Here is a 22,723-nt window from a genome sequence, read left to right on the forward strand (position 1 = left end):
TTCTGAAGAGAGCCACTACCTCATCAAATTCACCTCTTCAAGAAGGCAACAAAGGCGAATGTGCAAGGTACAAATCTACCTTTAATCAAGTTTCTTTTGATTATGATAAACATGGTAAATCTTCACATAGGATTTGGAGAACATTTACATGTTCCTTTTGTGGGTTGAATAGCCATATTGTTTCGAGGTGTTGGAAGATGATAGACATACACATGAAACTTTAAAAAAAAAGAGACAAAAATCCAAAGGTCCATTGGATGATGGAAACCATGTTGAAAAGAAGATGCAATTATTTTTCACTCATTGCCATAAGCAGGGTCTTCTTGTAGACAAATGTTGGACTTTGCATCCAACAAGTCATCCACGACATTTGAAGAAGGTGGAGATAGATTTTGGCAAGAATGGAAAAGGGAATTCCATAAATGATGTGTGTTAGGATGATACACATGATGAATTGCAGCTAAAAGAAGCACCATTGAAATGGTTTGGAAAGAGATGGTTATATTTCTTAACCAATGAAGGCCTTCCATTTATTTTGATAATTGATGCAAATTTTTCCTTATTGATGCATTTCCTTGTTATTTGGATGCATTTATTTTCTCCTAAAAGTATGTTGCATATTGCATGAGGCAAGATGTTGGAAAATTAGAGTTATGTTGACTCACTTAGATACAGAAAATATGGAAATTTGCAACTACAAATTTGCATGCATGTTGCATTGTTGAACTTGCATGTTTACGCCAGGAAGGTGTTCGAAAGTGGAGTTTGTTGACTCACTTTATTGCAACCAATTTGGTCATTTCAGCTCTTCAAGTACTCATAAATACCAAAGGGATTCTTATACTTGTGATTGTACTTGTGAGAGTTGAGAATTATTATGCATGCATGATATTTTGTGTGTGTGAACAATGCAATTTTTAATAGTTTCATTGTGCTTGAACATGCATGAGTGATTGACTTGTGTTGGTTGATTTCTTTGTTAACATGTATGTTGTCAACTTGAGAATGTTGATCATTTGCACATGCATGAGTGTCAACCTATGTGGTTGATTGATTGTTACATGTATGTTATATCGACTTGGAAGATTTGATTTTGTCTCCAAAGATAGAAGGGAGATGTGACAAATTGTTTCATGAGAATGTAGAATTCTTCTTGTAAATCATTAAGTTGTTGTACATGTTTTTGCTTGACTTGAAAGTTAGTTGTTTAAAGAAGCATGTTTTGTTGACTTGTGTTTAGTTGATGGTTTATACACCAAGATGTAAGAGTACATGGGGATGTCCACATGATGTAACATTTGTTTCTTCGAAAAAACAAAAGGAAGAGTTCATTAAGTTATATTCTTGCATGAGTGTTTTTCAAGGTTAATGGTGTTTCTTGTGACAGGATGTCACAGGATTTTGGAAGGTCCACGCTTGAGCAAGAGGCCCATGATTAACCTTCATTCCCAAATAATGACATGAGCAGCATGTGAATACTGGAGGATGATGGAATCAGGAAGTGAAAGTGGACAAAAATGCCAACAAAAATTGCACCCATTGTAGATCATTTGATGTGTTGATGCCAAGAAGTGAAAGAGATGGTGGATGCGTTCTTCCAGATGTGGAATTTGGAACCCTGGAGGTAAAAGAGTGGTCATTTATTTTCTTTTTATTACTGATATTGTAACTCATTGTTGTATTTCACTCATATGGGCTTAACTTGGAAAAGTTGTTTCAAAAAAGAAGCTTGCATCGAATGCATGTGTTGCAAAGGAGGAACAGGATTCTTAGTGGGAAGGCCATCAGTCAGATTTACAAGCTCCTAGAGATCACTTTGGTACAGTGGAGTGTTTAATCAACAAGGAGCCAATAAGTGTTGGATTGGGTCGGTAGCAAAAGGAAAACATTGGTTGAAGTGCCAAGCCATTTGCAAGGCAAGGCATGTGAGTGAACCAAAGTGGTTGTCATGGAAATTTTTCCAAGTAGAATCAATTGATAAACTTGGGAAGGAGAAGAGTATTACTCTCATCAGGTAACCAACTTTTGTGGGTCCAAACTCCTATCAATGGGAAGGAGTGATTGGAATCTGGATTAGGGGAAAATATTTTTCTCAAAAATCAAAGTGCTTAGAATCACTCAAATCTTGAATGACCACATCTGTCTCGTGATACGATACCAATGAAACTCGTTTCACTCAAAACAGAGCTCGTATGAGAAGGATAGAGACTTATCTCCGCTTTCACAAACAGGGAAAATTTTGGGCACAGTGCTAACTAGGATGCTGACTAGGCATCTGTACAGCCCAGTCAACAAAAAGAATATCCCAAGGAATATTTCTTAGAATGTTCATGGAATATTCCCACAGGTGGTTCAAATAGGTTGTGAAAAATGTTGGCATGTAATTGTTCAAATGCATTTGGGACGAGCAATAAGAGGCTGACACGTGGAAAGCCCAGAGGCCACCATGTGCCTTCTCGAAGGTCATGTAAAATTATTTGGAAGGCTGGCAGAGTCAAACCCGCGACCTTGCCCACATAAGCGCCATTATTTACCGCTATACTACCACCATGTTTGTTAACCAATTATGGGGAAATTATTCATTTAAAGAGTTAAAATGTGGTGGTTGGGGAAAGAGAGGCCTAGCCCCCTCTGCATGTGACCAACACCATAACCAAAGGTCGGTGCTTATTGCTAATCGCGCACTTAATGTGCTAAGAGGAGTTTAACATTCATTAAACCATGATTATTAATTAATTAAGCGTGATTTAGTTGGCAGAAGTTTTGGCAGGTCTGAAAAATCCGGCATTGCTCCATTTTTGGTGGAGTTAGCCGGATTTTCTCTAGATTCTGTGGAGTTTTCCTAGGGAAAACTAAAGAGACCATAACTTGTTCAAAATTCGACCATTTTGGCTCATAAAGATTCATTCCTATATCATTTGGATGCTCTGAACGCAATGGAACATGTTTCATAGGTAGAAAGACACTTCCATATGTGTTTTTTCTACATTGAAGTTTAAGGAAGCCTAGGGCCACAAATAGAGGAGGTCAAGCCTAGATGAGCTGAAGTCTAGTTGCAGAGCCTAGATAATCTTTTTTGGGTTTTTGGGTCTTCTGAATTCAATGGAGTAGGTTGCAAAGCCATTTGAGCATTGCATGTACATATAATAAAAGAATTGACCATTAATCCAAAGAGGGCCTAGAGATTCAAGAACATCCAAGGAGATGTAGCCCAGGAGGGGTGAACTCCTTTATCACCTTTGTGTTATGAGTTGTTGTGTTTTACATCTCTAGAATTTACTTGTTGTATATGTGTTTTATATAACTAATTAACCTCATAAATTGGTCATAAAAGACACTCAACATTTGACACATAATTCCTCACATTTTGGTTAATTTGAGACAATACTAAACACACTTTTTTAATACTAATGAGGGAGATTTCATAGCATTAACAAGTTTGCCCAAAATTCAGATCATCAAAACAGGCTATTTAAGGAGTTTCAGGTTGTGGAGCATGTGTACTCGTGCATCAAACCCAAGAGGAGATCCTTGAGGATTGGACCATGTGATAGGTTGGCACATCAATATTATGGGCCTTTTGATATCCTTGAGAGGATTGGATCACTGACTGACTGACTTGCATTGCCTCCAATGGTGAAATTCCATAATGTTTTCCATGTTTCTTTGCTTAAAATATACATGAAGGATGGTGATCATTTGATTGACTAGTCTGTATTGAAAATAGAACTAGAAGGAGAATTCCAGCTAGAAAATTAGTGCATTTTGCAGTGAAAGATGCTCATGCTCCATAATCGAGCAATCGAGCAGGTTAAAGTGCAGTGGAAGCACTTTGGACCTAATGAAACTACATGGGAGATGGTTAATTAGATGTGGGCTATGTATCCTTCTCTATTTACTGGTTCAGCAGATGTATTCTGATATATGTGTTTCATGTTGTGTTTTGGTCATGTATATATATATATATATATATATATATATATATATATATATATATATATATATATATAGATAGATATATATATGGTATTCATGGTATGATGGTCATGGTCTCGGTGGTTTGATATGATTTAAATGTTTCATTGAGTTTTGTTATAAAGCTCCATGAGAATCATGTGTTTTATTGGTTTATAAGTGTCATTGAACACCGGGGACGATGTTCCCCAAAGGGGAATGTGTTTGTAACAACGCCTAGTTGATTTCCTCAGTAAATAAAAATAAGACCAAGGTCATAGGACCCTTATTCCAAGCTGAATGTTGGGAGAAATATAATGATGGGTATCGCTGGTGATTAATTAATGGCTGTGGAAATTCATTTAATAGGGTAAGGTATGGAGGAAAAACCTCCATCAAGAGGAATAGTTGACCTCATTTAGCTAGCATATGTCCACCTTATTTGAGATCATTTTTTACCTTTTCTGCCTTCCAATCTTCTTGGTTTTTGTTTGTGGCTTTGTGTATTCTCTAGAGTTGTGGGTTTGGATAGCTTGACTTGAAGAGCCTCATATTTTGAGAGGTTAGTCAATTTTGATCCCATATTTTTAGATAAGTTTGGCAGAACATTTGAAACTTCTATTATGGGACCATTTTCAGGACCTTACTTTGTATTTCCTTTACTATGCAGGAGTGACCTCAACCACACCCATATCTTATGTATCTTTTTTAGCTCCCTTTTGAGAAGAGTATTCCTCCTTTATAGTGTTATTATGTGGCTTCTCATAGCTTGGTTTTGGGGCCCTTCTTTTTGTTGGGTTGTGATCTACAGTTGGGTCAACCAACAAGGTTTTTGAAATAGAGACATCTTCCATTCCTAAATCATCACAAAGAAACAAACTTGTTAGAGGATTTAGGAGCATCTTTGGGCTGATGAGTTTCCTAGTGCCGTGTGTTCCTTATGCAAGTGGTGACTTCCTCAAAGCCTTTTCCATCATGTTTATTTACCTAAGTTGGAGGAGATTCATGCTAGATCAAGGGGAATTTGCAAATAGGTGGTTGTACTCGTGAGATATCCAACAATGAAATGAGATCATGTTCATAGTCTAGGGTTTTTTATGCAACTTTTCATGATAATAGAGATTTCTGGAGGTCGACAAGCACTCCAGGATGTTCATATATATGAAAATGCAAGCATATGGGGTGCATCGACACATCTTGGTTTCTTATGATATTTTTACAAGAATTAAAATTGTGTTCCCTATACCCTCTAAGGCCTCTTCATTCCAAAATTTCCTGTGGAGAGAGAAGTTTCAAATCCATACCGGAGCCTCTAGAAATTCATCATTCTCCAAATTGTAGCACTCCTTCCATAATCATGTGAGGAGACATGCCTTATTGATGAAATAGGGTCTACTTTCAAAAACCCAATTATGTTATTCCAGATTTTTGAATATAACCATGGAAAACTCTTTGGCCTTGAGTTTTAGATCTTTTTGGCCCTTGGGTTTCCATTTGTTTATAATCTAGCTTACTAGAGCTCTCGCCATTAGTCATAGTCCTATGAACTTGAAAATCAAGGAGGAATCCTTAATATATTGTGTTCAATCCTCTAATATTCAATATCTAACTTCAAGTTTAGGGTTTTTCGACAATTCTTTGGGTAGGCATCTACCCTGGTTGTTGTTATAGGAGTAGGCCCCGATGGGAGTTTTGACTCCACCTCCATAACCAATTATTCAACATGTGCTTCTGAGTTTGATCCTGATTGACAAGGTGTGGTAGATGCATTATCGTTGGTGGCACTATCTCTTGAGACAACATTTCGAAAGAAGGGAGTTGTGACCCATCCAAACAACTGTGTCGTTTTGACACTCGAGAGAAGGGTGACATGGAAGATTGTGTGAAGTCCCTTAGAGGAACATGAAAATGAAGGGGGAAGGAGTTGAAAGAGAATGCCAACACGCATACACGGCAATATGGTTTCATTATATGATATATATTCTTTTGATTAGATTTTCAACAAATATTAATATATAATTAAATATGTGCAAGTATGTTCATGTGAAATAATGAAGGGTGGGATCTTAAGTATTATTGCAAATTTTGGTAGGAAAGAAAAACAAGGAAACTTATTTGCTTATATGTTTTGATAAAACAAAAGTCATGTCATTGAGGTTTTTATTGAAATTGTTTTTTGAATGTTTAAATTAGTGTAATTCTTCAAGAAGAAAAATTTAAAATGTTTTTCAATTTAGATTTGTTGGTGTTTATTGTATTATTTAATTAGATAAGGATAGTGAAATAGGTACATAACAAAGAAATTAATTTTATGATATTCATTCCAAACTTTTTATACAAAATTCAAAATGTTTAATTATTCAACTTAACTTTCACAATATATATATATATATATATATATATATATATATATATATATTTAAATGGAAATTTTATATTCCTTATTTTTTTTTAAATAATAATTTTGATATGAAACATTGTATTTTATTGATATTAATTTAATCCTTTTGTTATTAGTGACATGTATAATACTTTTTATTCTATTTTAAAAATCACAAATTTAAATGATGTTGAGATTTTCTTTTATTTTTTATTTTAAATAGTATGAAGTTTGTAACACTTATCAATTCTAAGTAAAAAAAAATAAAAAAATAATTGCCATAAAATAAAATAACCCTTATTATGAACCATATAATTTTAGAACCTTTCAATGAATTCATTTTTGCCCTTGAGTTCAATGAAATATCAACATGAGAATTTAATAACACTTAACTTTGTTTTCATTGTGCACTCAATGGAACATGTGTCATAAACTTATGCAGTTTACTGGATTCTAATCACATCATTTTGTAAGCCATGTTATGATTTTGGTACTACTGTCTAAAAGCAATATTATGTTCACTTAATATCCTTTACGGGTTTTGGGTGGGCACTAACTATCCTGTAGTATAGTCATCATGAGGAGCTTCTCAAGGGTTCTATAGATCAGACACCTGGAACAATGTTTGTCGTTGATCATGTAGGGTTACAATCCTATGGTCACAATTTCTCAAAAGGTGATAAGGGAAAATTACCAGGATTTCCCTCAAATTATGTTGCTCATTTGCAAGGAAAATGAACCCTGAGCGCTCTACAACGAACTCTTCAGGTAAATCATTCTTTGTTTGATTACGTGACCCATTCTGGTTTCTTTCGTGAGGTTGGTCACTTCAATATTAATCAAGGGAAAGTTGGTGGAGTTTTGGTCTGGAACCTATAGGGTTTAGAATTGCGAGAAGCCATTCTATTCAATTCCACTCATATTTGTAAGAGATTTCATGTAAGATAAGTTAAAATTTACATTTCGAAGTTGGATTTTTATCTCTCATTTATATTTTCCTATTACGAGGGTTTCTTACACTAAGGATTGCAAATTTAAGGTTGTAGAGGTCTGGTGAGGGTTCAACATCAGACAACTCCCCAGTGATGCGAAATGCCCAAGGCATACTCGATTTATTTCTTTTATTATGATTTTTGTATCCAGATGAATTAATTATTGTACCCCATTTATTTACAAGTTAAAACTCGGGTAATACTTCTGAAAAACTAAATCAGTTTTCTTCAGACATTTTCTGTTTGCTGTTGAAATGTTACTTTCAACTGTAGCGTCAAAACAGCCAGTTCCCCTCACCGTTTTTTTACTAAATGGTGGTAATTCTCGAGGGGCAGTGAGCACACTCATCAACTGACACGTACCCTAAGCGGTTTTGCAAATACAACCTTTCCCCGGTGCATAAAGTGCGGTAAAAGAGGCCGTGCGATTTTGCCGACAACCATTTGATCAATTAATGAAATGTATTACGGTTGTTGAATGATAAATGGGTTGTGTGTAGAATTTTTGAGAAGATTACAACCGGGAAGAAGAATTCCATAGTGGGTTGTTAAACAAAAAAGCCGGGCTCTCCATCTGTGTCGTCGCCTTTTGGAATGCCCTTGCAACACCACTGCGGCGAGTGATCAGGAAACATCATCCTCTGAAGGTGAATCTGAAGCATCTACAAAGGGTCACGATATGGCCTGTTTCTCAATACCGGTGGAGGGATATCATACACACGAGTATCAATGTGGCAACAACTCCAAATACCCTGACTGGTCGGATGCAGGGCTAATTGAAAAGCGTTGGATGGACATGGAGAAAAATCCATGTGAAGTAATTAATGAAAATTTAATGCGTTTCTTGAATGTAAGTGGAGAATTTATTTTTATTGTTTTTAATTCACGGGAGTCATTTTTTCAATACAAGTAAAAATGTAATGTTTTTTTTGAAGTGTAATGTAATACGCAGCAGCGCGAAAGTAAGAAGAAAAAGAAAAATTACACACAACAGTGTTAATTTTAGGAGAGATAGAGTGAAGTTTTTGGAATTGCCTCTGAAGTAGTCTTGGTGTAATCCCTCTGTTAGAGGAAGACCCTTTTTTTTTAATAGTTAGTTTTGTTAATGAATACAAGTTTTTTTGTGTCTGTGTGAAACTCTGTCTTCCTGAGACATTTTTTTTGTTTCTCTGTGTTAAGAAACCGATCATTTTTCTCTGTTTATTTGTTCTGGAATTATCAGAAATTCCCAACATGGTATCAGAGCTTGTCCAGGTTCTTTGAAGGTGTCAAAGAAGCTGAAGGAAGGATTTATTACTGCAGTATCTTCTCCAACAAAGTGAAGACTCAGTCAAGAAAGAATCCAAGGTATTTCTCAAGTTAGTTTTTTGTGTTACTGCTGAGGACACTCAGTTATTTTAAATATACAGTCAAGTATTTTGAAGCATAGTTAAGAGTACAAGAATGGCTAGAGCTAGCACTAGCATAGGTATCTGTAATACTCAGCTCCCACAATTTAATGGGAAAAACTATGACTATTGGGAAATAGCTATGAGAGCTTTGCTTGCTTCCCAAGACTTATGGGAATTTGTTGAGGATGGCTTTGAAGAATCAGGAGATGAAAATTAGTTTAATAACTTAACTCAGGCAGAGAAAGATATGTTGAAGAGAAATAAGAAGAAGGATTCTAAAGCCCTCTACTTTCTGTTTCAAGCAGTGCATGAGAGTGTGTTTCCAAGGATATCAGTAGCCAAGAGATCCAAAGAAGCATGGCGAACTCTCAAGATAGCTTATCAAGGCATAGAGAAAGTGAAGACAACAAAACTACAATTGCTGAGGAGAGATTTTGAGACTCTCTGCATGAAGGAGTCAAATAATATCGACTCATTATTCACACATGTCATTGGTCTAGTCACATAGATAAGGTCTCATGGAGAGATTCTTGAAGAATGGAGGATTGTGGAGAAACTATGGAGGATCCTACCCTCAAGGTTCGATGTGATTGTCACCACCATAGAAGAGACAAATGATCTCACAAACTTCTCAGTTGATGAACTACATGCATCAGTGATGACACATGAGCAGAGATTGAGTAGAAATGAAAGCTCATCTCTAGAGCATGCCTTTAAGACCCAGATGTTCCTTGGAAGAGGAAGAGGTCAAGGAAGATGAAACAAGAGAAGAAGAGGCAGAAGCCAAAATAGAGGTGGAAGAAACAGTCCAACAAATGCTCAAAGAAGAGGTAGCAATCCAAATCAGAACAAAGGTAAAGGCAGTAGTCAACAAAGTGGACAACATCATGCTTAAGGACAAAGGTATGGTAAACCCAATGTCCAATGTCACTATAGTAAAAAATATGGGCATTATGAAAATGAATGTAGGAAGAAGCAGCATGATATGAGTAATAGAACTAGCGCAAATTTCACTAGAGAAAATATCAGCCAAGAAAATTTGTTTTTAGCCTATAATATGGCTGAAGCAAAGAGTGAAGATGTATGGTTTCTAGACTTTGGTTGCAGTGACCATATGACAGGAAACATAGCCCTGTTTTCTATGTTAGATCAAAGTGTGAAGTCACAAGTCACAATAGGGACTGATAGTAAAGTTTCTGTTATGGGAAAAGGAGAAGTAAATGTCTTAACAAGGAAAGGTGAAAAGAAAACCATAGTATATGTTTATTACGTACTTGGAATGAAATGTAACCTCATAAGTATTGGACTGCTTATTCAAAAGGGGTACAATGTTTTCTTTGTGGATGATGTATGCACCATCATGGATAAATCACCCAGCAAACAATGTATTGTTGAAGTGAAGATGGCAAGGAATAAGATGTTCCCTCTCAGGATGAAAGCAGATTTAAAAAATGGAGAAGAAATAGCAGTAGTGACACAAGAGGCTTTCCGAAATGAACCAAAAGATAAAAATTGGTTGTGGCACTTGAGATTTGGACATCTCAACTTTGGAGGTCTTAACTTGTTGAAGAGAAAAGGAATGGTAAGAGGATTACCATTGATAGAGAAACCAGACAGCCTATGTGAAGGTTGTATCTTTGGGAAACAACACAGAGAAAGTCTTACATCTGGGAAAAGCATAAGGGCAAAAGCACCCTTAGAGATTGTCCACTCAGATTTATGTGGACTGATGCAAACTCCATCACTTGAAAGCAGCCACTATATGCTAACATTTATTGATGATTTTACTAGAAAAAATTGGGTTTATTTCTTGAAGAACAAAAGTGAAGTGTTTGAAAGATTTTGCAATTTCAAAGCACTTGTAGAAAACCAAAGTGGGCTGCATTTCAAATTTCTAAGAACTGATAGAGGAGGTGGGCATATCTCCAAGGAATTTCTATGTTTTTGTAGAGAAAATGGAATTCATAAGCAATTTACCATTAGGTACACTCCGCAACAAAATGGAGTTTCCGAAAGGAAGAATAGGACAATCATGGATATGGTGAGGAGTATGTTAAAGGCAAAGCATTTTCCAAATGATTATTGGGCTGAAGCTGTACACTGTGCAGCGTACATTTTGAATAGAAGCCCTACAAAAGCAATTATGAACAGAGTGCCAGAAGAAGCATTGAGTGGGACAAAGCAAGGAGTCACCCACATGAAAGTTTTTTGATGTGTTGCTTATGCACACATTCCAGATCAACCAAGGAAGGAGTTGGACAGAAAAGGGGAGAAATGCATTTTCATTGGATACAGTGAGGAATCAAAAGCTTATAGGTTGTATAACCCATCCACAAAGAAGCTTATTGTGAATAGAGATGTTCAATTCATTGAGGAGGAAGCTTGGGATGGAAGCATAGAGAAAACAGTGAATGTTAAAAGCTCTTTGTCTCATGATGAAGATGATGAGGAGATGGCTGAAATACATCCCCAAACAGCAGCACCAACACAAGGGCAGCAAGAGACACCCTTGAGGAGAAATGAAAGTGCTTCTCCAAGCACACCACAAGGAGGAAATTCAAGTGCTTCTTCAAGCACTTGTACACCAAATGAAAGAGGTAAGAAGTTCATAAATTTAAGTGATATTTATGAACAAGAGGCAACAAATGAAGGTATGAACTCTTGTTTGCTTTATATTGTCATGTTGATGACCCTGTTCATTTCGAAGAAGCAATTAAGGATAGGAAATGGATAGAAGCTATGGATGAGGAGATCAATGCCATAGAAAGAAACAAGGCATGGGATTTAGTTGAACTACCAAAAGGAAAGGAAGTCATTGGAGTTGGGTCTACAAGACGAAGAGTAATGCTGAAGGAAAAATAGAAAGACACAAGGCAAGAATTGTTGCCAAAGGATATAAGCAGTAGCATGGGAGAGACTATGAGGAAACTTTCGCACCGGTTGCTAGAATGGAAACCGTGAGAGCAGTGTTGTCCATAGCAGTACAAAACAAGTGGAAAGTTTACCAAATGGACGTGAAGTCAGCATTCCTAAATGGAGTGTTAATGGAAGAGGTTTACATTGAACAACCTATAGGCTATGAAAAGAAAGGCCAAGAGCACAAAGTGTTCAGATTGAAGAAAGCTCTTTATGGGTTGAAGCAAGCACCAAGAGCGTGGTACAGTAGGATAGATTCCTATCTACTAGAAAATGGATTTTAAAAGTGTGAGGGAGAACCCACCCTCTACATCAAAGAAAAGGATGGTAAAATAATAATTGTTGTGTTATATGCTGATGATGTTATTTTCACAGGTAATTATGATTACCTTATTGGAAATTTCAAATCAGTCATGAAAGAAGAATTTGAAATGACTGACATGGGTTTGTTGAGATACTTCTTAGGAATAGAAGTAGAAAATGATGGAAATGGGATTTTTATCTCACAAGAAAAATATGTTAATGAGGTGTTGGAAAGATTTAATATCCAGGAGAGCAAAGCAACAATCACTCCCACAGTGATGGGATTAAAACTCTGCAAAGAGGACAACAACAAGGATTTTGATCCTAGTTTGTACACGAGCATAGTTGGCAGCCTCATGTATTTGACTACAACTAGGCTGGATATAATGTATGATGTTAGTTTGACTTTCAGATTCATGGAGAGGCGAAAAGAAGCACATTAGCAGGTAGCAAAAAGGAATTTGAGCTATGTTAAAGGTACTAAAAGGTTTGGCATTTTATATACTGCTTCAGAATGTTCAAATTTAATTGGATACACTGATAGTGATTGGGTTGGAAGTGTAGATGATCAGAAAAGCACATCCGATAAGGATTTTATACCAAGAGCAAGCAAAATGAACTGTGATTTTTTGTGACAATAGCTCAGCTATTGCATTATCCAAGAATTCTGTGTTTCATAAGAGAATGAAACACATTGACACAAAGTTTCATTACATCATGGAATTGGTAAACAACGGAGAAATTGTTTTATAACACTGCAGAACTCAGGAGTAGGTTGCAGATATTCTGACCAAACCATTGGGGCAGAAAATTTTTGAGTTTTCGAGGAAATGTCTGGTTATGACAGATAACCCAATAGTTGAAATTAAAGGGGAGTGTTGAAATGTTACTTTCAATTGAAGCGTCAGAACCACTAGTTCCCCGCACCGTTTTTTATTGAATGGTGGTAATTCTCCAGGGGTAGTGAGCACACTCATCAGTCGACACATACCCTGAGCGGTTTTCCAAATACAACCTTTCCCCAGCACGTAAAGTGCGGTAAACTAGGCCATGCAATTTTACCGACAACCGACCGATCAATTAACGAAATTTATTATGGTTGTTGAATGATAAATGGGTTTTGTGCAGAATTTTTGAGAAGAGTACAGTGGGGAAGAAGAATTCCATAGGGGGATGTTAAAAAAAAAATCGGGCTCTCCATCTGTGCCATCGCCTTTTCGAATTCCCTTGCAACACCACTGCAACGAGTGATCAGGAAACAACATCCTCTGAAGGTGAATCTGAAGCGTCTGCAAAGGGTCATGATATGGCCTGCTTCTCAATACCGGTGGAGGGATATCATCCTCACGAGTCTCAATGTGGCGGCAACTCCAATTACCCTGACTGATCGGATGCAGGGCTGATTGAAAATCGTTGGATGAACGTGAAGCAAAATCCATGTTAAGTAGTTAATGAAAATTTACTGCGGTTGTTGAATGTAGGCGGAGAATTTATTTTTATTTTTTTAATTCACGGGAGTCGTTTTTTTTCAATACGAGTAAAAATGTAATGTTTTTTTTGAAGTGTAATGTAATACGCAGATGCACGAAAGTAAGAAGAAAAAGAAAAATTAGACACATCAATGTTAATTTTAGGAGAGACAGAGTGAAGTTTTTGGAACTGCCTCTAAAGCAGTCTTGGTGTAATCCCTTTGTTAGAGGAAGACCCTTTTTCTTGTAATAGTTAGTTTTGTTAATGAATACAAGTTTTTTTTTTTTGTGTGTGAAACTCTGTCTTCTTGAGACACTTTTTTTTTCTCTGTGTTAAGAAATAGAGCATTTTTCTCTGTTTATTTGTTTTGGAATTATCAGAAATTCCCAACATTTGCAAGGGTTTTGATGTCATGATGCCTTGACTTAAGGTTTCCTTCTGCTATGGGTACTTATGCATCTGAGCTTCTCTTTGACGGAGTAGGAATCTTCCGTATGTATCTCAATTAGGCTGGAAGAATTTTCATATGTATATTTATGTAATTTTCTCTTTTAAAGACGTTGGCTTCCTTCAGTAGAGTTGTTTTGGTGACTCGACCATGCGATCATATTTTTGTTCTTGGTTATTGCCCAACACATTTGGGACATCCCTTGTAATCATTATATGTACTTTTTTCTTAACTTTCAAAGAAGGGTTTGATATGTTCTTCCGCTTAATGTATTTGAGAGCAGTTGGAATTAATTCAAATTTCAGGCTTTCTATGTGTTGCATTCAAGTTTTGTTATTTGTATGTCCGCCGATGGAGTTTGTTGATTCTTTTACTATGGCTATGGATTCCCCGCCGATGGAGTATGTTGATTCTTTTACTATGGAGGCTCCCACGGGACAAGCCAATTCTTCAATATAGCACGGCCGGCTCTTCATGATATTTTGTAGACCAACAATAATGTCACAACTGCCAGTACTACGAGTAGTACTAGAGCGAGTGACACACTAATCACTACCGTCCGGAATTTGAATGCATTCTTGAGGCAAGATTTTATTGCACTATTGCAGAGTCCAGAATTAAAGAAAGCCGCAGAACCAAATTTCTTGACGTTCATGTCATTGGCTCTTCTTGAGAAGTTATTGTAAGAAATATTCAGAAATTTCAACTTGTGGCTGGCATCAATTGTGAATGGCCCAGAGAGATCATTATAGAAAGGATTGAGATAGAGTAAGGAACTAATTCGAGCTAGAGAATCAATATTTCCATTCAAATTACAGTGGGATAGATATAGGTATTTAAGCCTGCTTGAATTCTTCTTTATTGATAGCACTAGTGGTGAAGTAATTGAAAAAAATTATTTCCAGCCAAAGAAATCTCGATGACACTCTCCAAAGTGAGTAGTTGAGCAAGTACCTTATTACCCATAATCTTGTTGTGGGATAGGTCGACAACCTTAAGTTTTCGAAACATTTCAAGATTCAGCGTGTTGTCGAATGTACGGAATCTGTTATAAGACACATTCACCGTGTGTAACGCTAAGAATCTTGGAAAGACGTTGAAGTTGAGGGTTCCTCCCAATTTGTTGCTCAACAAATTTAGGGATGTGAGTATTGTCATCTTCCATAGGTCCTCTCCTACGCCTACCTCACTATTCTTTCTCACAAACAGGAACACGATTGTTTCATCACAGTAGTATTCTTTCTTGCAAACAAGATTATTAAAACATGCACAGGAAGAATGGTATTCTTCTCGCAAACAGGATTTGGCAGAGGAGGTTTATTAAAACAGGAATGAAAATTTGAGTCTGCGCTTGGGGTTCTGCCAATGCCAATACTGTCATCAAAATAACTGATATTGCCAATATTGTCATCAAATAATAACTGATATCTCCTAACTTCGCTCCCTTATTTAACATATTTCAGCTTCAGTGAGCTAGCCGTTCCAATTGTGGGCCCACCACCAACGTCTAGTCAAACTTTTTATGGATGGTCAAGCTAACTTATTTTACTAACGTTTAATATCTATAAAATCTCATTGTAATTTTTTCACCGTATATTTACTTATTTTAACAATAATGTAATTTTTCTTTATTTTGCTAACATTTAATATCTATAAAATTTCATTGTAATTTTTTCACTGTATATTTACTTATTTTAACAGTAATGTAATTTTTCTCGATATGCAATTTTTTTTTTCACTATATATTTACTTATTTAAACAATATTGTAATTTTTCTTATATACATTTTTTATTTTTTTATATCAATATAATCAATAACTATACAAATTTACATACTTAATTTTTTATTGAAATAGATATATATAAATTTACAAACTTAATATATATATATATATATATATATATATATATATATATATATATATATATATATATAACGACTTATTTTCAAGATCAATCTGCCTCTTCTCACAATTTGCTTAGAGTGTTTCAATTTCTCCAATAGCATGTTCCTGTTTTTATTTTATATATATATATATATATATATATATATATATATAATTATAATTTTAATGTTAAGTGGAATGAAAGTTTCTTTTTAATAGTGTGAGAAACTTTTTAGCTTTTGTATTTCAATTCCTCCAACAGCATATTCCTAACACAGAGTTAGCATTTGTATATCTTCTTAATACAGGACTAGTTTGTACTTTCTCTTCTCTGGTTTTAGATAGAAGCTTATGAATTCATTCCACTAAGATGGATTAGATTATATATAGTATAAATATTTAGTAAAAAAGACTTCAGTAGGATTGAAACAATGATAAGTATTCACATCATATAGCGATCTTGAAAGATGGATTATTTGAAATTAATTTTAAATTATATATTTGATTTTTTATTAACAAATAATTTATTTAATACTTAATTCACAATTTCTTTTGGTTTGATTTGTTTTGTTTTGTTTTTGTTTTGTTTTTTAGCTTTATTTAATTTCGCTTTTTTAACTATATTAATCTATTTGTTAAATGTTTACGATTCATTTTTATTTTTAGGTTGATAAGCATTTATTATTTTTGAAATAAGATGGAAGAGAGTGATATATTTAATAGTTGATTTTATTTTGGATGGTGGAGATATATATAATATTTGTGCCTTCTTTTAATCTTTGTAATCCAATAATTTGTTAATTATGAGATTAGAGATGTTGATATAATTTTCAGGGGAGAGATTCCCGATGAATGGTGATTCTTATCAATGTTCACCATATGTTACTAATTAGGCTTAGTATGGGAGAGATGTTGTCATGTGCTTGGAAGCATTAGATCAAAAAGTAAAAATTATAAAAAATAAATCTGGATCTATTAAGAAAAATAATAAAAATAATAAATCTATAACAATGATTCCTCTTGAGTTGATTGTTGCTAAGATGAATTTCCTATATTTAAGAAAAATAATAAATCTATGACAATGCTTCCCCTTGACTTGAGGGTTGTTATGACAAGCCTCAACTAGAATGTTATTGCATAGTTTAGTACCATTGAGGGTTTGTTGGAAGAAATTAAATCGAATATGAGAGTGAGGTAAAGGTGTTCCTTGTCCCTTCAAATTTTTGCCATATATATTGATAAGCTAGGAAAGTGTTCGGAAGATGCAAGTCGTATTGGGGTCATGCTTGTAAACAAGCTCGAGAATAAACTCCATGAACAAAACTTGATTGCATCGATGTTGAATTAATTCATTTATACAAAAGTAAGGTAGGTACAAGTCAACTTTGTCTCAGTAACTTATTAACGGAAAAGTAAAACTATCAATTAACTAATATGGTACAAAATAATCTCGAATGATTAGTTAATATTCCTCCCTTAATTAATTTGAAGGGACATTTGACATGCCAATTAACATTATGAATTTTCAAACTTTCCACGTCCTAGTGCTTTGGTAAAAATATCTTCGATCTTCTCTAAAGTAGGAAAATGTGTAAGATGAATGGATTTGGCCTCTACATAATGTCGAATCAAGTGATATTTGGTGTTGACATGTCTGCTTTGATCACGAAATTTAGGATTCTTGGCTAATTGAATTGCAAAAGAGTGGTCAATGAATAGAGGAGACGAAGTCTTTTGTTTCTTCTGCAAATATTCAACTATTATCTAAATTATTTCTTTTGTAGCTTGAGTTGCTGCATCATACTTGACTTAAGTGGTAGAATCAACACGAACATATTGCTTTCATGATGTACAAGTGATAGTTGTTGATTCAAGGTTCATCAAATAACCAAAAGTCGAGAGCCCATGCTCCTTATCTCCAAAAAAATCCGAATTTGAATAACCAATGTAATTGTAGTCTGAAACTTTGGAATATTTGATGCCATATGACTGAGTGCTTTCTAAATATTTTAGCACTCATTTTGCTTACTGCGATCCAATGACCTTCAAGGGTCGTAATGTTGAGTTGGTAGCGATAATTTATGCATTGAAGATGTGTAAGAACTATCCTTTTGGGATGATAAGTATCATCTCAAATGGCTTGGTAAAATTAAGAAACAAGATTTATGTGTCGGATGATGGTGAGATTAAGAATCTTATCTTGAGGGAATTTCATATTAAGCTGTATTCAAGTCACCCGAGATATCAAAATACATTGACAACAATTTAGAAATTCTATCATTGGCCAAACTTGAAGAAATAAGTGGTTGAGTTTGCTGCGAGATGTTTGGATTTCCAGCAGGTAAAAGTAGAGTGTAAGAATCCAGGTGATTTATTGTAGCCAATTATGATTCCATAATCGAAATGTTAGGTCACTTCCATGGATTTCATTACAGGTTTTTTGAGGACATTAAAGCAACATAATTCCATCATGGTTATGATTGACAAGTTAAGTAAGGTAGCTCACTTCATTTCAATTAAGTCTATGAATTCAGCAAGTGAGGTAGCTCATATTTTCATGAGGGAGATAATGATATTTCATGGTGTTCCTAAGAAGATTTTATTTTATAGAGATACCAATTTCACTTATAGGTTTCGGAAGGAGTTTTTTCTAGGCCTGGGGATAGAGTTAGCCTTTATAACAAATTATCATTCATAGATAGATGGATAGACATAGAGGGTTTATAGGATTCTTGAGGACAAGCCCAGGGACTGCCATGTGCCCTCTCAAAGGTCATGTAAAAATATTTGGAAGGTCGGCGGAATCGAACTGCGACCTCACCCACACAAGCACCGTGCTTTACCGCTATACCAAAACTGTGTTTCTTAACCAATTATGGGCGCAATTTTCATTTAAAGAGTTAAAATGTGGCAGTTGGGTAAAGAGTGGGCCAACCCCTACCGCATGTGACCAACACCGTAACTGGAGGTCGATGCTTATTGCTAAACATGCGCTTAATGTGATAAGTGGAGTTTAACAATAATTAAACCATCATTATCGCTTAATTAAGTGTGGATTTAGTTGGCAACAGTTTTGGCAGGTACGACAAATTTGACATTGGTCCATTTTTGGTGGGTTTAATTAGAGTCTCTACAGATTTGGTGGCATTTTCCTAGGGAAAACTAAAGAGCCACAACTTCTTCAAAATTCGACCAATTTTGGCTAAAAAAGAGTCATTCCTAGATGATTTGGATTCTCTAAACACAATGGAATAGGTTGCGAAGGCACAAGGCACTTATGTATGTGATTTTGCTACGTTGAAGTTTAAGAAACCAAGGGCCACCAAGGGAGGAGGTCAAGCCTAGATCAACTGAAGTCCAATTGCAGAGCTTGGGTAGTCATTTTTTGGGTTTTTCGGTCTTCTGAATCCAATGGAGAAGGTTGCAAAACCATTGGAGCACTAAAGGTGCATGTAATTAGAGAATTGACCAATAATCCAAAGAAGGCCTAGCCATTGGAGCAGGTCCAAGGAGATGTAGCCCAAGAGGGGTGAAATCATTTATCATCTTTGTGTTATGAGTTGCTATGTTTTACTTATCTACAATTTACTTGTTATGTATGTTTTTTAAACAACTAATTAACCTCATAAATTTCTCATAAAAGACACTCATCACTTGACACATAATTCCTCACATTTTTTGTTAATTTGAGATGATACTAAACACATTTTTTTTAATACTGATGAGGGATCTTGCATAGAATTAGCAAGTTTTCCCAACATTCAGATAATGTTGGTATCAAAGCATTGTTAGCTCATTTTAACCCTGAGATGGTTTTCCAAGGTTAGTTAGAAAATTAGTTATTGGTTCTGTATTTGTGCAAGGAGAATTTAACTGTGTGCAAATTTATGTGTGTAAGCTAAAGAAGGGAGATGGTCTGAGATGCTTCTTTGGTGAGAAACGTTTTGAAGATTTGTGAAGATTTTTGATGCGTTACAAGTGTGATGGAAGCTTCAACAAGTGATGTTTCTAATCCATCTTCCTTAGCAAGACTCTTTGATTTAGAGATGTTTCAAGAGATGAATGAAGATAGGAAGGAGAACACTATATTTGAAGAGGAGTTGATGGCCATGAAGGAGGAGAAGCAAGAGCTTATTAAAAATATGCATGATATGGAGATTCAATTCCATGATGCCAAGGAAACCCTAGCCAAGTACGTTAATGAAAATGAGGTATGCAATTCAAGTTTATATTCAATTTCCTCTCAAAATGAATGTTTTGGTGCCCTTGACAAACACACTAGAGGAATAGAGTCCAAATTATTGATGAAGATTGGTTACGAAGGTAAAGGGTAGGCAAACATGCACAAGGCATAGTTGAGCCAATTGTTGTTGAGGAAAGGCCTAAGTATTTGCATCTTGATTATGGACAACATGATGGACAATGCTCCAACGTCAAGCTTCTGAAGTTTGTGTTCATGAGGAATGCAAAGTTTTTATACCCACTTTGCAAGAAGATGTTCATAAGCGTGCAACTAGTGGAAATGGAAAACAGACGATGTTGAAAGCTCTAAGGTCATTGAAACTATTGTTGGTATTCCAAAGAGAGCCACTACCTCATCAAATTCACCTCTTCAAGAAGGAAAAAAAGGTGAATATGCAAGGTATAAATATGCCTTTAATCAAGTTTCTTTTGATTATGATAAACATGGTAAATTTTCACATAAGATTTGGAGAAAATTTACATTTTCCTTTTGTGGGTTGAATAACCATATTGTTTCGAGGTGTTGGAAGATGATAGACATACACATCAAACTTACAAAACAAAAGAGATAGAAATCCAAAGGTCCATTGGATGATGGAAACCATGTTCGAAAGAAGATGCAATTATTTTGCACTCATTGCCATAAGTAGGGTCTTCTTGTAGACAAATGTTGGACTTTGCATCCAACAAGTCATCCACGACATTTGAAGAAGGTGGAGATAGATTTTGGCAAGAATGGAAAAGGTAATTCCATAATTATTGTGGGTCAGGATTATACACATGATGAATTGCAACTGAAAGAAGCATCACTGAAATGGTTTGGAAAGAGATGGTTAGATTTCTTCACCAATTAAGGCCTTCCATTTATTTTGATAATTGACGAAATTTTTTCCTTATTGATGCACTTACTTGTTATTTGGATGCATTTATTTTCTCCTGAAAGTATGATGCATATTTCATGAGGCAAGATGTTGGAAAAGTAGAGTTATGTTGACTCACTTAGATTCAGAAAAGATGGAAATTTGCAACTACAAAATTGCATGCATCTTGCATTCTTGAACTTGCGTGTTTATGCCTAGAAGGTGTTCGAAAGTGGAGTTTGTTGAATCACTTTATTGCAACCAATTTGGTCATTTCAGCTCTTCAAGTACTCATAAATACCAAAGGGATTCTTATACTTGTGGTTGTACTTGTGAGAGTTGAGAACTATTATGCATGCATGATATTTTGTGTGCGTGAGCAATGGAATTTTTAATAGTTTCATTGTGCTTGAACATGTGTGACTGATTGACTTGTGTTGGTTGATTGCTTTGTTAACATGTATGTAGTCAACTTGAGAATGTTGATCATTTTCACATGCATGAGTGTCAACTTATGTGGTCGATTGATTGTTACATGTATGCTATATCAACTTGGAAGATTTGATTTTGTCTCCAAATATGAAAGGGAGATGTGACAAATTGTTTCATGAGAAGGTAGAATTCTTCTTGTAAATAATTAAGTTATTGTACATGTTTTTGCTTGACTTGAAAGTCAGTTGTTTAAAGAAGCATGTTTTTTTTACTTGTGTTTAGTGGATGGTTTATACCCCAAGATGTAAGAGTACATAGGGATGTCCACATGATGTAACATTTTTTTCTTTGAAAAAACAAAATGAAAAGTTCATCAAGTTATATTCTTGCATGAGTGTTTTTCAAGGTTAATGGCGTTTCTTGTGACAAGATGTCGCAGGATTTTGGAAGGTCCACGCTTGAGCAAGAGGCCCATGATTAGCCTTCATTCTCAAATAATGACATGAGCAGCATGTGAATACCGGAGGATGATGGAATCAAGAATAGAAAGTGGACAGAAATGAAAACAAAAATTGCACCGATTGTAGACCATTTGATGTGTTGATGCCAAGAAGTGAAAGAGATGGTGGATGCATTCTTCTAGATGTGGAATTTGGAACGCTGGAGAGAAAACAATGGTCATTTATTTTCTTGTTATTACTGATATTGTAAATAATTATTGTATTTCAGTCAGATGGGCTTAACTTGGACAAGTGGTTTCCAAAGAGAAGCTTGCATTGAATGCATGTGTTGCAAAGGAGGAACATGATTCTTAGTGGGAAGGCCATCAGTCAAATTTCCAAGCACCAAGGGATCGCTTTGGTACAGTAGGGTGTTTAATTAGCAAGCAGCCAATAAGTGTTGGATTTGGTCAGCAACAAAAGGAGAACATTGGTTGAAGTGCCAAGCCATTTGTAAGGCAAGGCATGTCAGTGAACCAAAGTGGTTGTCATGATTTAGTTGGCAGAAGTTTTGGCAGGTCTGACAAATCCGACATTGCTCCATTTTCAGTGGAGTTAGCTGGAGTTTCTCGAGATTCAGTGGAGTTTTGCTAGGTAAAACTGAAGAGACCATAACTTGTTCAAAATTCGACCAATTTTGGCTCATAAAGATTCATCCTTAGATGATTTGGATGCTCTGAACACAATGGAACATGTTTCATAGGTAGAAAGACACTTCTGTATGTGTTTTTTCGACTTTGAAGTTTAAGGAAGCCTAGGGCCACCAGGAGAGGTGGTTAAGCCTAGATGAGCTGAAGTCCAATTGCAGAGCCTAAACAGTCAATTTTTGGGTTTCTGGGTCTTCTAAATTCAATGGAGTAGGTTGCAAAGCCATTGTAGCATTGCATATGCATGTAATCAAAGAATTGACCATTAATCCAAAGAGGGCCTAGCCATTGAATCACATCCA

This window comes from Pinus tabuliformis, chromosome 7, assembly GCF_031772625.1.
Source record: "Pinus tabuliformis cultivar Carrire ecotype Pingquan chromosome 7, CPIR1, whole genome shotgun sequence".
Classification (NCBI taxonomy): Eukaryota; Viridiplantae; Streptophyta; class Pinopsida; order Pinales; family Pinaceae; genus Pinus; species Pinus tabuliformis.